Source organism: Euwallacea fornicatus, chromosome 1, assembly GCF_040115645.1.
Source record: "Euwallacea fornicatus isolate EFF26 chromosome 1, ASM4011564v1, whole genome shotgun sequence".
Taxonomy (NCBI): Eukaryota; Metazoa; Arthropoda; class Insecta; order Coleoptera; family Curculionidae; genus Euwallacea; species Euwallacea fornicatus.
In genome coordinates this window covers 7,278,461-7,293,160 of record NC_089541.1, presented here as the reverse complement: position 1 = coordinate 7,293,160, position 14,700 = coordinate 7,278,461, and the positions used below count along the sequence as shown (strand labels likewise).

Here is a 14,700-nt window from a genome sequence, read left to right as displayed (position 1 = left end):
TTGAGTAATGGGAATTTCAGGATTAAAAATGGCTAAATCCCCTTGACTGTTCATGCATGACACTCTATTCAGATTACAATAATCATAAATCCGGCTCTTGTAGAATCTAGGTAACCCGTTTTCAATAACAATTTATTAGTTTTTCTTGCTAATGTAAATTTTCTATTAAATAAATTAGCCACTTGAAGTAGCTCTGTTTACATTCAGTTTAAAATTTAGTGCACATTTTTATTGAATCTAGTGCACTCGGCACACAATAATACCATGTTGTGCTATGTACGTAATTTCTCTTTTTGTAGACGAATTTGATCGACCCGGTAATAATAAAACTCGAATAATGTCACCAGGTGAACCAGTCCAACTAATTTCTATTCATCAAGAATTTAGCGACGACATAGTTTCTTGTGGCGATTTTCAGGGTACTGATCAAAATTCGGTCTGCAGATAGCACCATATCGATGGCAAAATGATTAGCTTTAATGCTTCAGTGAATTAGACATGTACGTGACTAACGGAATAGTCTTGTATCTTCTGGAATTCCTTTTATTTCATTCGAGTTAGGACAATCATGTGATGCAATAGATTATTGCACAGAGGAGTTCAATAAGGTGAGAAATTTGATAACGAAAAAATGGGAAGTGGCTAACAACTAATTATTATGTATGAAAACACACATTACTGGAGAAAAAAGTGTGATTCCTAATTATGTATATTAGCATGCTATTAATGAATTAGGAAAAAAATATCACCATAAAGAACTAATATTATCTGCAACAGAAAAAATTGTAGTTCCAAATGTTTGGTTGCTTAATGCATTTAACATTACTGATATGATTACACATTATGTTATTTAAAACATTAAGGTTGTGAGTATAAACATCGAAAGTTGAAATGTCCACAAAGTAATACTTTACTAGAGTTAGAATTTTCCATAATCACATACCGAAGAAGGTAACTACCCAAGGCAAATTTCTGTGGTTAACAAGATAATAGTCACATTCGCAAGTATTCACTTACGTATTCAAGCACTATATAATTTTTTTTATAAAAATTTTAAAAATCAATTATTATTCAACTTTTTTTGAGATAACTGATTTGAACACTTTTGGCCCGCGATAATTTCATTACCCATTGAAACATGATTGTAAGTTTCCTGTAGTACTTTACGAATTTACACCAATTCGTAATGTTTCCCGTTCTTAAATCAAAGTTGAATACGACATTCTCCCATGGGAAATTACCTAAAAGTTAAGAACTAGATCTTCTTGATTTTGTGACACTTAAAAAAGGTGAGAGCTCGCCTCGTAACACGTAGGTAAAACAACAAATGAATGACCGCTAAAGTTCTTACTCTTGACTTTAAACTTGACAATGAAAAGTTTAATTTCCCGCTGACAACATAAGATTTATACTGTTTTTTAACACAAGCCTTTTTTTCTTTAACTGATATTTCGTAAATCTAAATAAAACGTGTGTAATACGCAATATGCACGGGCAGACAGTTTATGTCTATGTATTTGTGTTTTTTGGGTTGTTATATAATTAAATTTAGAAGTGACTTCACTCAATTATCTAATCCATTATGTTATTTTTGGGTCAATTCTTTGAAAAAGGGGGAAGGTAGAAATTAGCATAAATCGTCTGATTTATTTTTAACCGTCGTTTGGGTTATTAGTAATGGGCATTTTGATTTTTTTTCTGATGTTATCGTAGTCGCTTGATCATAGAACCATTGTAAAATTTTTTGAGAATCCTTGAAACGGACTAAAATATGCAGGTATCTCTAAAACGAATCGTTGAAATAAAAAAAAAGCAGAAATAATTCAGATTTAAATTAGGTTTTTGTTAGGTTCCTTTAATTCTAGGGAAGACTTGAAATCAGGTTTGATAGAAAACCCATTTTAAATATTCTGAGGATTTCAGGTATCGAAATCGTGAGATTCGGGTTAAGTCAAGTTATTGAGAAAATGCGTTAGCTCAATTCCAGTTGCTTCAGGTGATATTCAGTTCAAAATTATCTTGAAAAAATGTAAATCGTGGGTATTTAAAAGGAGATTTAGGACCATTTAAAGTTATATCTATGGCTATAGTCTCATAATTATTCAAATTACTAAAATTGGGCAAAATCTACCATTAAAATGCCTGAAGTAGTTTGAAATAAATAGAGAAGGTTTATCGAGCGACATAGGTATTTTAAAATCCAATTTTCTTTCAAATTTTTTTAATGTTCAAACAATTTTTAAATGTTTTTTTTTTTAAGTTAAAAGTGAGAAAAACTAGAAATTTAATTATTAAAAGAATAATAATATTTTTCATGCCAATATTTATTTTCTAATTTTTAAATATCGTAAACTACTCTTATAAATCTGTCTATTTCAAAATTTATAAATGAGAACGTAATAAAATAACTCACGAATTTGTTTAATTAAAAATACATGCTATTTTACGCACGTCAATAAGTCGAATTACAAATTACAATAAATGACACACAATGACAAAGGACAAAAATCACATAGACGAAGATCATTTTGCCTATAAAATAGTTTTTTTACGAGAAGAACTATTTAAATGGCATGGTCCTATAAATATAAAATTTTATTCATTTCATACTAAATGGGTTTTACCTCGGATTTTAGTTAGAAAGATTTTTTTTCCGCAGTATTTCTATAAAATATATTATGATATTGAGTAATAACAAATTTATTTCATTTTTAATTTTACTTCAATACTCAATTCTGTAATTCACTAATATTGCAGTTTTAATATTGAAAAGTTTTTATGAAGTTGGTGGTCTAATGCGGCATCGAATTCTTTACGGAATTATAGGGAGTATTATAGGGAGTTTTTGAGCATTGATAGTTGAAAAATATATTTTTATCTTTCAATTGGTTTTAAAAAAATATGAGAATATATTGATGGTCTAGTAGAATATCGAATTTTTTATGGAGCGCAAGTTATGACTAGAAAATTTATTATTTTTCGTTCTATTCGTGATAAAAAATACACAATTAATTTGACAGTTGCTTAAGATTTTTGACTTTTTTTTCTACCTAGTGTTCTTCAGCAGTATTATACTAATCTCAATATTTTACTTAATTTTTTTAATTGTGATAATTTTATTGGTTCGTCGCCATCAAGAGTCTCTTCTCATAGGTTTAAATTATTTTTTTTTTAATCGCCACTGAACACTCAGAAATCCTTACCTCAAATGCCTGCAACAAAAAACACCAAAAATCCAAACTCAACGTGCCAGCCGGCAGTACGATACACGACAGTCCAGCGGTACAACTCAATTCCTCACACAACTTCCGATTTGTTTCAAATTTCCCTTTAAGGGATGAAGAAAGCGGGTGCAAAAATGAAGAAGCGCGGACCGCGATAAGAAGAAGCGTCCCAGGCTGTGGCGTAAGTTACTCTTCTTGCACGAGGGACGACCGAGAAATGAACTCGGCTGGAGTGGCGCGTCGCAAGTTTAAATACCAAGAGGGGCGGGGATGGTCTACCGCGAAGAAGCGCCGTCGTCGGCGTCGAGACGTCCGTGGCCTCAGGATAAAGAAGAGCGAGATTCTCCGGCCGCAGGAATTCCGCCGGAATCGCCGGCTGCTGCTGTAGCTGCTGCTGGTGCCGCTGCTGTCCATCGATCGGTGCTGCCATCTCGGACGTGCTGTTGATGGTCGGTTCTTGACCATTCAATGGTTAATTGTGGATGATGGTTAAGTGCGTTTGGGTGCAGAAATAGTGATAAGGCTGATAAAGTAACGAAGCATTCATTTTGCCTACACAGGTGGCTGAAAAATCCAAAATCCTACTTAGGGGAAGAAGAGAATTTGTGTTTTTTAGGAAAGCTTTTAACAGAACAAACTTATGTTGCATGTAGATAGATATTTTGTCACATTCTGTTCCTTGGTGTCATAAAGGCACAAGATGGTACTTACTAACTACGAGATTTCCGATTGCCTGGTACTAGGTAAGAGAAAAAACACTAATTGAAAGAACGTGCGGGATCCGCTTACTTAATAAATTGGTACTCGGAAGATTTTCTCGTTTTTGTTTATCAACCCACCCATCACAAATGCGTTCTGGTACAGCTTGTTGTTGATGAAAAAAAGGACGTTAATTTATTAAGAAGTCGTAGTTTTAAAAATCCATATATTTATTTATTTATTTAAACCCAGAAATACACGAATTAATGGGGCGGAAGAAAACTAAAACTAAACATGCATGTTACCAGTAAAGTCAGAAAATGCAGATGTTTTGGCTCACTATGCTTTTAATGCGCGTTTAAGATGGGTGAGGGACTTACCCAGGTGTAAGTCAAGAGCCCCGTTTGCTTTATTATACAAAGAGGACATTCTAAAACATGGAGATATAATATTTGTTTTAGCAGCAAGCCAGTAAAAATATTTTAAGTTCTATCTCCTATTTTGGGAACAAAAAAGTCCAGATAGTCAAGCAGAAAGGGACAATCTGTCATTAATATGTGGATAAAAATTATATTTTGGTTTTTTTGGCATCTTTCCAAACTAACCAGATGAAATCGTTGTAAAAAAACACTGCTGTGCATTGTTTATTTTAAACCATAGAGAGATACTTCAAAAACTAGCGTTGGAGACTTTCAAGCCTATAGTGGCTTGTTTTCTATGCATATGTGAGCAAACTATTGCCCCAAACTTCAACGTACTTCTAACGATTGTCGCATACAAATACTATTTGTTACAGAAAATATATTTTTTATTCGAAATTACTTATTTTTACACAACTCTCTTTTTTTATTGTTATTTTTGAGCAGCTTCAAATTGATTTTTGAACTATTTTGTATTGACTATTTTTGAAAAATCGATATTCTTAAGTAATGTGAATTTAAATTTAGCTTGACCATGACGGTTTTTTTTTTATTTCCCATGAAATTGTGGTACACGCCTTTTGAGATTTGAATATTTTTCATCAATTATCGTATAGTTCAGTTAACACTTAAAGCAATAGTCGGCAATGAAAACCATAAAGGTATATGTTTTTTTTTCGATTCTTTGCGGAAAACAATTCACTCACTTCTTTTACTGTTTTGAGTTCTTTACCTCATTTCCGGTATCATAAAAGTTTTTGGGTCAATCATCAGATTATTGAAGGTTTGTAATCAATTAAAATCTTAGGTATAAACTAACAAAATACGCTGGGAAGCTCAAGAAAAATATCTCTTGGGGATTTTATTCTTCTAAGCCATAAAAGCTTAGGCTCATTGGAATCAGTGCGCCCCTTAACTACCAATTAATCTAATTAGGCATTCGCTCTTGACGGGAAAGTAAGTGCTGGTTTCCAGCTCTTATTTTCAACTCCCGGGAAGGAGAAAAAAGAAAATAGTCGAAGCTGCTTCTATAATTTTAATGAGTTTAATTAAGATGCCTTGTGAGTGCAAAAACTTATACCATCTGTATAAGTATGTATGCGTAATTTTTATTCAGTCAGTATTTATTGATTTTCCTTTACGAAGCAGAACTCTTTTCAGCCCATAAGCAGTACTGTTATGAGGCAATTACTTTATGAAAAAAACTAGCCATGGTCAGTTCTGAACGTAGCCTTAACAAGAATGCGTGTAATGGCTTTTTTATTGGCTGTACTGATTTCGGCTAAATAACCGATATTGCGGAATAAAGTGTTTCTCTTTACGATCATTCATCGATGCCACATTGTTAAAATTCCAACAAGATGAGAAATGTGTCAGTGTCTTCAAGAGAATCAATCCCAATTATCGAAAAATTTTTTTGTTACCAAAATAAAGGTGTTAAAAATTTGTAACAGGATTTAACGTTCTTTAAAAGAGATGGACACTGCGTTATTAAATTCCATTATCATAGAATAAAAATAAAAATATTCACAATTACTGCTAAGATCCTTCTTGGAATCGATCATTCTAAGGCACGAAGACCGAATAAGAGAAGTGGAATTCTTTATTCAAGATTAATATTATTAATTTTAGATTAGCCAGGAAAATAATCTAAACAGATAGCATTTCCAAGCACGATGAAGTCATTTATGTTTTATTTTCGAAATGTTCATATTTGAAGCTTCCAACTGACTTCCTATGGTCTTTCAACACAAGAAGCAATGTTTCACCTGACTAGCCGGTTGTCTTAACTCGGATTGAATAAATTCCTCATGCAAAACATCGATGAGACACTCCGAAAGAAAACGAAAGTAATGAATAATGCACCATTGTATTCATCCATCAATAAACAGAAAGAGCCGCACTGCTTTATACAGGATAATATGTGATCGATCTTTTTTTACGATGTTCAGCAGTGATTAAATTCAGAATCGGACAAGGCTCTTTGAAGATGGGGAAACGGTTCCATTTGACTTACATAGTCTGCGAGCCACTTTATTTTTCCGCTAGTTATTTAATGCCGCCTACTTTTCTATTACAATTTAGCACATTATGAAATATGTACATTGAGAATAATTTACATATCCTGAGCAAGTATATCATGGTTTCTAACATGAGAAAGATCATTCCGATACGTGTCTCCAAGAGTAAATAATACTCAAGAAGATTTACGTTTTACTCGGCGACAAATGCAAAACTCGAGAACATGCTGAAAATTTGCATTTATCTCGTAGATTCGATTTCAACAAGCCCTGGAAATTGGACAAATCGGGAAATAATCAATTTGGCATTCTCTTAAAATTTTTATAGAATTTTTCTTCTTCAATTTCCATATTCTCGCTTAAAAATTGCGTTTTTGGTACGTTTGTCCGATTCTGCTTTGCTTGAAGGTATACTAAAACCGATTTAAGAAATTATCCAATTAAATTAACGATGATCGAAGCTTAATGAGTCGATTAGAGAAACATCTTCGTACTAAAGTTGGTAACATTGAACAGACCTCCGGCAAGGTCGATGGAGTCCAACATTACGAATTGTTATGTCTGAATAAAACGTTTTACACATCAATTTAACGATTAAAAATGCGCTATACTCACGGATGAATTCTTTCATTTTATAAATTTAATCGTGATTCATTGACTAGGTTTAATCTGTGTAAAGTTTAGAAGTACGATAATAGAAATTATGATAAATAAATCTCTGATTTTTGTGTAAGTAATCATGATTTTAAAGGGTTGGTCAAAATCAGATGAATAATAATGGCTAAAAAACTATTTTTCCGTTTCTTTTTAGATCTCTTTATTTTATTATATAGCTATTATCATTTTATGGACAAAACAACATGTTTTCATCACAATTTTTCAGCAATCGGTACTAAGGCATGACATGTATGATTGAAATATCGTATATCAATAGAAAAATCTCTGATATACAGGGTGTCCTCGAATTACGTGGCCAAAATAATACCGCAGATTGTTTGAATGAAAATAAGTCGATTTAACTAAACTTCCCTCAGTCCAAAAGTTGATAATTATGGAGCTACAGGGTGTTAAAGTTGAAAAAAAAAATCACATTTTCTTTAATATCTTTCGATTTCTTTGAGTTAATTTCACGAAATTTTTATATTTGAGGGTGTTTTAGGATACGAAATTCAAATTTATTAACGATTTAGTTGTTTCTTCTAGGGGGCGCCACAAGCGACCATTAGGACACATTTAAATCTCTGTAACTTTTTCGTGCCACGGTGTATATTATTTTGGTATTTAAAAACCTTTTTCCCTACCTTTTATACTTAGAAAAGGTATACTTTATTGACGTCGCTAGAAGCAACGGTTTTGGAGAAAAATGCATCTAAGCCTGATGATGCATGCAAATTACCTAAAAATTATTTTCCGTTAAAAAAAATTTAGTTTTTCAAAAATAATTATTAGTAAAGGTATAACAATAAGTTTTCAAAATCAGATATTATTAAATAGAAAACAAAAATAATAATTAACAAAGAAACAACAACAAGCGAGAATAACACTTACTAATTAATTAAATTAACTTATGTAAATTGTTGGTTTAATTTTTTTTCATTTAATCTGCTATCATAACAAATGTTCAAAGTGTTTACCATTTTCCTGTATGCATAAGTTCATCCTTTTTAAGAAATTACATTGTACTCTAAACAATATTTCAGGGGTATTCTTCAATAATTCCACTTCATGAATTATTCTTGCCTCCAATTCTTGTCGCGTATGAACTGGAGATGCATAAACTTTTGATTTCAAGGCACCCCATAAAAAAAATCACAGGGTGTCAAGTCTGGTGATCGAGCCGGCCAATTCACAGGTGCATCACCTCCTCTTCCAATCCAACGTTGTGGGTATTCCTCATTTAAATGTTGCCTTACATTTAAAGTAAAATAAGGAAGTGCACCATCATGCATAAACCAAAGATCACGACGAAGGAGTAAAGGCAAATCTTCTAATAAGATAGGTAGAGTTTGTACTAAAAAGTTCAAGTAGTTATCATCATTCAGCGTATCTGGCATTACAAAGGGACCAACAATAAAATTATCTACTATTCCAGCCCAGACATTTACTTTAAATCGATGCTGATAATGAGTCACTGTTGTCTCGTGAGGATTTTCATAAGCATAAACATGTTCATTATGCATATTAAAAATACCGTATCTAGTAAAAACAGCTTCATCTGCGAACAAAATTTTCTTACTAAAATTTGGATTTTCGATTCTTTTGTGGATTATAAACCGACAAAAATTTAAACGTTGAGCAGAATCCACGGGCAATTGTAGGTCTTGAACTTTTTGAATATGATAGGGGTGCAACAATTGTTCTTGAAAAACTTTATGAACTAGTGATTTCGAAACTCCCAATTGCAGTCCTACACCTCGTGTACTGGCCTTTGGATTTCTTTGAACAGCATCCAAAACCTCTTCTTCCATTTCTACTGTACTTATTGTTCGTCCGCGTCCAGAATCTGCATGCCCAGGTTCAAACTTGCCATTTTCGCGGAGACGCCTTTCAATATTAACAAAAGTTTTCCGATTTGGAATTCTACGGAAAAGATATTTTTCCTTGTAAACTCGTACACTTTTTTGACTATTACAACGGCAAAGTCCATAAACTAACAGCATATCCACCATTTCAGAATAAGTGAATTTATTGGCCATACTTATGGATATTTACAGGAATAAGAAGCGAAACTGACAAGAAAAACTGAGGGCTAAATAAAAAAACTGACATTTGAGAAACAAATTCAAGTGTTAAAATGTCAATTAAAAACATAGCCAACTGAGTTATTTACTTAAAAGCGCCAACGCAAATATGCAGCGCATTAGAATTATGCGTTTTTCTCCAAAACCGTTGCTTCTAGCGACGTCAATAAAGTGTACCTTTTCTAAGTATAAAAGGTAGGGAAAAAGGTTTTTAAATACCAAAATAATATACACCGTGGCACGAAAAAGTTACAGAGATTTAAATGTGTCCTAATGGTCGCTTGTGGCGCCCCCTAGAAGAAACAACTAAATCGTTAATAAATTTGAATTTCGTATCCTAAAACACCCTCAAATATGAAATTTCGTGAAATTAACTCAAAGAAATCGAAAGATATTAAAGAAAATGTGATTTTTTTTTTCAACTTTAACACCCTGTAGCTCCATAATTATCAACTTTTGGACTGAGGGAAGTTTAGTTAAATCGACTTATTTTCACTCAAACAATCTGCGGTATTATTTTGGCCACGTAATTCGAGGACACCCTGTATTTGCAAATGACTAAATCAGTTCCAGTTATATAATAAAATCATGAGTACGAAACAGTTTTAAAATCGAATTTTTCGCAAACCAGCGCCAATGATATCTCAAAAATGACTAAAGTTATAAGCAAAATTTGGCAAAATAACTGAATTTAGTCAAATAGTAATATTTATGGTAATGGTGATATTTTTGTAAAGAGAATATATAGTTGACCCGTTAGTTAGTTAATTATAGGAGGTAAATAAATTGTAAGGTAAATTGTTGAAAGGTGATTCTGACTTAAATACGCCAAAGCAATGCGAAGGAAACCTGATGTTGAGTTTGGAGTTAACAAATGATAGAGATATCACTACACCCCTCCAATGAGATCAATAAAAAACGCTATGAGTAATAACTATGAAGGAACCTGAACAAGAAGACTAAAGAAATAGTGACGAATAAATAGTAGCAACCTGAAATGACCTAGGCAAAAAGGAAATTTTGCAAACAGGATAAACAAAAAAAGTAAAATCTCTACGAAGCGAATTAACAAAAATCGCTCTAATACGTAAAACTTAATTTTTCAAAAAGCAAATTTCTACCAACTATATACACTACTGAAAACAATTAGGCGGTATTATGGTATTTATGAATATAATTTCTTTATTCAATTTTATTCGCCTATTTCCTTTAGGATAATAATAATTTTACAAGGCTAAATAGGAAACTAATGCATGCGATAAGTCTCTGTAGGTTTTAACTTGAATCCTCACAAAGAGTATAAAAGCGCATTGAAGCGTTACTTAGGTATCAGTCGAATTTTTGTACTCAGGAATAAGTGGTATATAATTTTTTCATTTCATTATCCTTATAATGAACGATCAACATAATTTGATGGAGAGTGAGGCATGACGAGCCATAGGGCAACTCGAAGCTAGGCGAACACAGACACATTTTGCCCAAGTGTTCAATGTCAGCCGAAGCATAGTTTCAAGATTGTGGAATCGATTTCTTCAAATAAGAAATGTTAGAAGAAGACCTGGACAACGTCGACCATCAACAACAGCATCCAGGGAAGACCGATTTCTCCAAGTGCTTGCGAGAAGAAATCGCAATGTTCATGCAACACTTCTAAGAAACGAGGTACCGGAAGGTTTATGTCCACTCAAACCATAAGAAATAGACTCCACAATGTCAGATTGTATGCTCGAAAACCAGTGATGTATATTGTATTGACTGTTGAACACAAAAGACTAAGACGAGCATGGACTGAGCTTCATCGAAATTGGATCCATAATGACTGGGGTCGGATACTCTTTAGTGATGAGTCTAGGTTCACTTTAGAACCTGATAATCGACGGGTTCTAATTTGGCGTGGACGCGGAACACGAAACAATCATTAAGATTATCAGAGAAAGATCTCACTTTGAAAGTGGGGCAGTATCATGGTATGGGCTGATATTAGTATTGACGAGCATAGATATCTTTATTTCATTGACAATTGTCCCTTGGACGCAAACAGGGATCTTAATGAAATTCTTCAATTTATTATAATACCGTATGCTGGAGCAATAGGTAATCAATTCATATTTATGGACGACGACGCTCGTCCACATCGCGTTAACATCGTGAACAATTGGTTGGATAAAATGAATGTTCAGAGAATGGCACGGCCTGCCAATTCTCCAGATAGAAATCCAATTGAGCAAGCTTGGGATTCTTGGCGAAGATATGTTGCAAGCAGAAATTTACCACCACTAGTTATTCCAGATCTTTGAAATGCCCTAATTGACGAATAGAATGGAATTCCCCAATACGTCTTTGATAACTTGATCGAATCAATGCCATCACGATGCCAAGTCTTTTTAGCAGTAAGAGGGGGTCATATTCATGATTAAAATTTCATTTTTGTATCAAATGAATAAATTACGAATTCAAATTGCATTGATTGACCATTACCATTTAATTTAAAAATACGCACAATTTTAAACAGGACCGTTTCAACTGGTCAAATCAAGTTCAAACAACAAGAAGTACTTTATTTTATCAATAAAAAACTTAAAATTGCAAATATATTTTGTTTCGATACGTTTCGTGAGACATAAAAAACTTTTAAGACAATATTTTGAAACATCCCTTAATTGTTTTAACCAGTGTATTTATTTACGTCATTATGTAGCATATACCACGTGGCAGATAGCAGATCTGCACAAACTTTCTTCAAATTTTCAGGTAGATGATACCAAAAACTCTATTTACTCAAACAAATCATAATCAAAATTTTTGAATTTGTTCTTTTTTCTTTCCTTTTACCATTAGCAAGTTTTCTAAAAATGCTTTCAAACGATTACAAGTCACTCACAGCTTTTTCAGCCTCGAACGTTACCCTTGTAACGTATCCCAAATCCCAAAGGCGAAAAGGGCAATATATCCCAATTACCGAACACTTTTAGCCAAAATCAATAGTTTATGTGCACCCCCTAATGGAATCTCAATTATTCAATTATTCGTAGCAGGTCGACTGCACCGATTTGGACGCGATCAACGAATTCCTTTCCAAGTCGATACCTCTCGCGCCCCATCGTCGAACCCAAAACCAAGTCGGTGCAAATACGGAACCCTGAAATTTTGCTCAACCTTGAAACCCCAAACCTTCTAAAATTCTCACTGTAATAACAATAATTATTGAATTAGGTTTAGTAATACTTCCCTAGTTTTGTTGGTAGTCTTTTTTTATTATTCCCAAAACATCAATCAACTAAACTTATTCGTCCAACGACCGCTTTAGGTTAAACAATCACTTAATGGTACTCTAAAAATTGATACGACCCACTTGAGAAAAATGGCCGTTTCATTTCGGAATTTGTTAATTATTAGTATGTGTGTATAGGAGGATCCTGGTAGGTCACAGCTAACTCTTTGGCTAATTGCAATTTAATTTCTAACGGTTCTAAGCGAAGGATAGAATTTTTAAAGCGTTATTGTTACGCAATTTTAAAAGAATATATGTTTTTAAGCAGCAACATCCCTGTTTACTCTTAGTCATGGGGAAAATGAAAAACGGCGGAAAGGAATGGGAGGAGAATCATAAGAAAGCGTCTACATGGGGATAAAGGGGGGACGACCCTAATACTTGCCTCCAGAAAGTAAGTGGAGATATATCAGTGCCGACTCGTGATAAAGTTACGTCGTTATCTGACTCTTAAGTGCTATGCAACACTTAATAAATTGGTTGGGAGGTGCTCTTTGGTCTTAATTTCCATTTTATTTTAAGGGGATAGGGAGAAATTTATTCTCTTAGATGAGGTTATCTAAAAAGATATAAATCGAGCACTAATTTGTTTTTTTTTTAATTCAGTTTTTCTGAGCATTGCAACCCATCCGATCAACACCAACAGTTGAGACATACTCACAATTTCGAATTCAGCGCCTTTCTAATGAGCCCCATCAAATATTACCAATATGAACGTCTAGACACACACGGAGTTGTCCAAATTTATGTAAAATATGCACGATGTATAAAATAAATAACATATGGCCAAGAGGAATCTTGGGTCTTCTATCGAAAACATGTTCCTGCACTATTTATTATTAACAAAGGTTTTTGAAAGTAATAATCAATTATTTTAAAACAAATATCAGATGATATCACATCGTTAAAAATAAATGTGAGAACAGAGAACAGTTTCTTATTCAATTTACCTTATACAATGTCTGCAACTCAATATACGAGATTGATCATTAGTTGTTGTTAGATTTAATTATGTTCTATATGTGCACTATTGTGGGATAAAGGCACTTCTTTTATTGTGGACACCTTTATTTACATACATATATATACATATATATATGTATATATATGTATATGTATTTACGAGAAAACAGATCAATGTACGAGCAGGTTTTTATCTCAAACCACGTTATTTGGATATTAAACTTCAGACACTAAGAAACTTACCTATTTTTCCTCAAACTTGCTTCGGATCAATAACAACACTTATTAAAAATTCAATTTCTATCAACGGTAACAAAATTTATCCCGAATGTGTTTCACTTCCGGATACCGGTTTTTGCGGATAAAGACGCGAACGCAACAGTTTCGCAAACGCGACGTCTGCCGTCGAGACGCTGCTGATGATGAAAAGTGTCGTCCTTGGGCAGGCGCCCTAAGCGAGATGAACTTCCCAAGGGCTCTTCGAGTCTAGGGGGGCAGATGCTGCGACCAATTTGCACGAGTTCGTAACAAAAGGTAACATAAGTTTTTGGGAGGTAAATTTCGTGGCAATGGCCAATTTAAAATCTCGTTTGCCATCATTCAATACTCACTTCTCATCTGCCATACTTCATTTGTTGTTTGGTGTCAAAATATGTTGCGTCCTATCTGCACGGGTTTGTGCCGTTGAGTTTATCAATTTCTACAGTTATTTGTAAATTGAATGTAAAATTCATTTAAGAAACATGTGGTGCTAATTCTGAAGAAGACAACAGAAAAGCATCAGATTTTGGTCATTGAATTGATAGTAAAAATTTTGCCAAAAAGATTGCGAAGACATAGAGTAAATTGATTTATGTGATATTATGATGATAAAAATGGTTCATGAGTTTGCAGAATATATGGTAATCTTAACACTGCGCTTAGTGCTTGTTTTTGAAGATTACCGTCAGACTTACTGAAATAAATTTAAATCAAGCCGGTAAAAGTACAACAAACTTCTTCTTCCGTGCAGTTTAACTCCAGACGGAACACCGCATTAGATGAGGTTTTTCCACGAAGCACTTTCAAATGCAGGGGTCTTTTAACCTCTTTATCATAAATTTCCCTTCTCCACGCGTGAAATTTCTCGAAAATAAATCTTGTCTAAATCGTACACACCGCGCTACGTTACGTTTTTTCATCAACTTTCCGGGATCGTTCCAGCAGCCAAAAAGGAAATTGTTTAACGAATAAATAAAGTAAAATCCAGAGATGATAGCGTTTTATACAGCTATTATTAACATTCTATCGCAGATATTAACTGTGATGAATATAATTTAGAAATTATCCTATATCATTTTTTACAACAGGATTATTGCCGAT

The 14,700-nt window shown here is 33.5% G+C and overlaps 1 protein-coding gene across 4 annotated transcripts in view; it reads right to left on the bottom strand.

Annotated features, from left to right (window-relative positions):
* tnc (tenectin) overlaps positions 1-13,719 on the bottom strand; it is a 45,651-nt gene extending 31,932 nt beyond the window's left edge. For 3 of the 4 annotated variants that reach the window (XM_066287787.1, XM_066287805.1, XM_066287813.1), the window contains exon 1: positions 3,204-3,422. The gene's annotated coding sequence lies outside the window, so the exon portion shown is untranslated. Of the gene's footprint in view, positions 1-3,203; positions 3,423-13,581 lie in introns of those variants that run through there. The other variant, XM_066287796.1, reaches the window with a different exon arrangement.
* Positions 13,720-14,700: the final 981 nt, after the last annotated feature.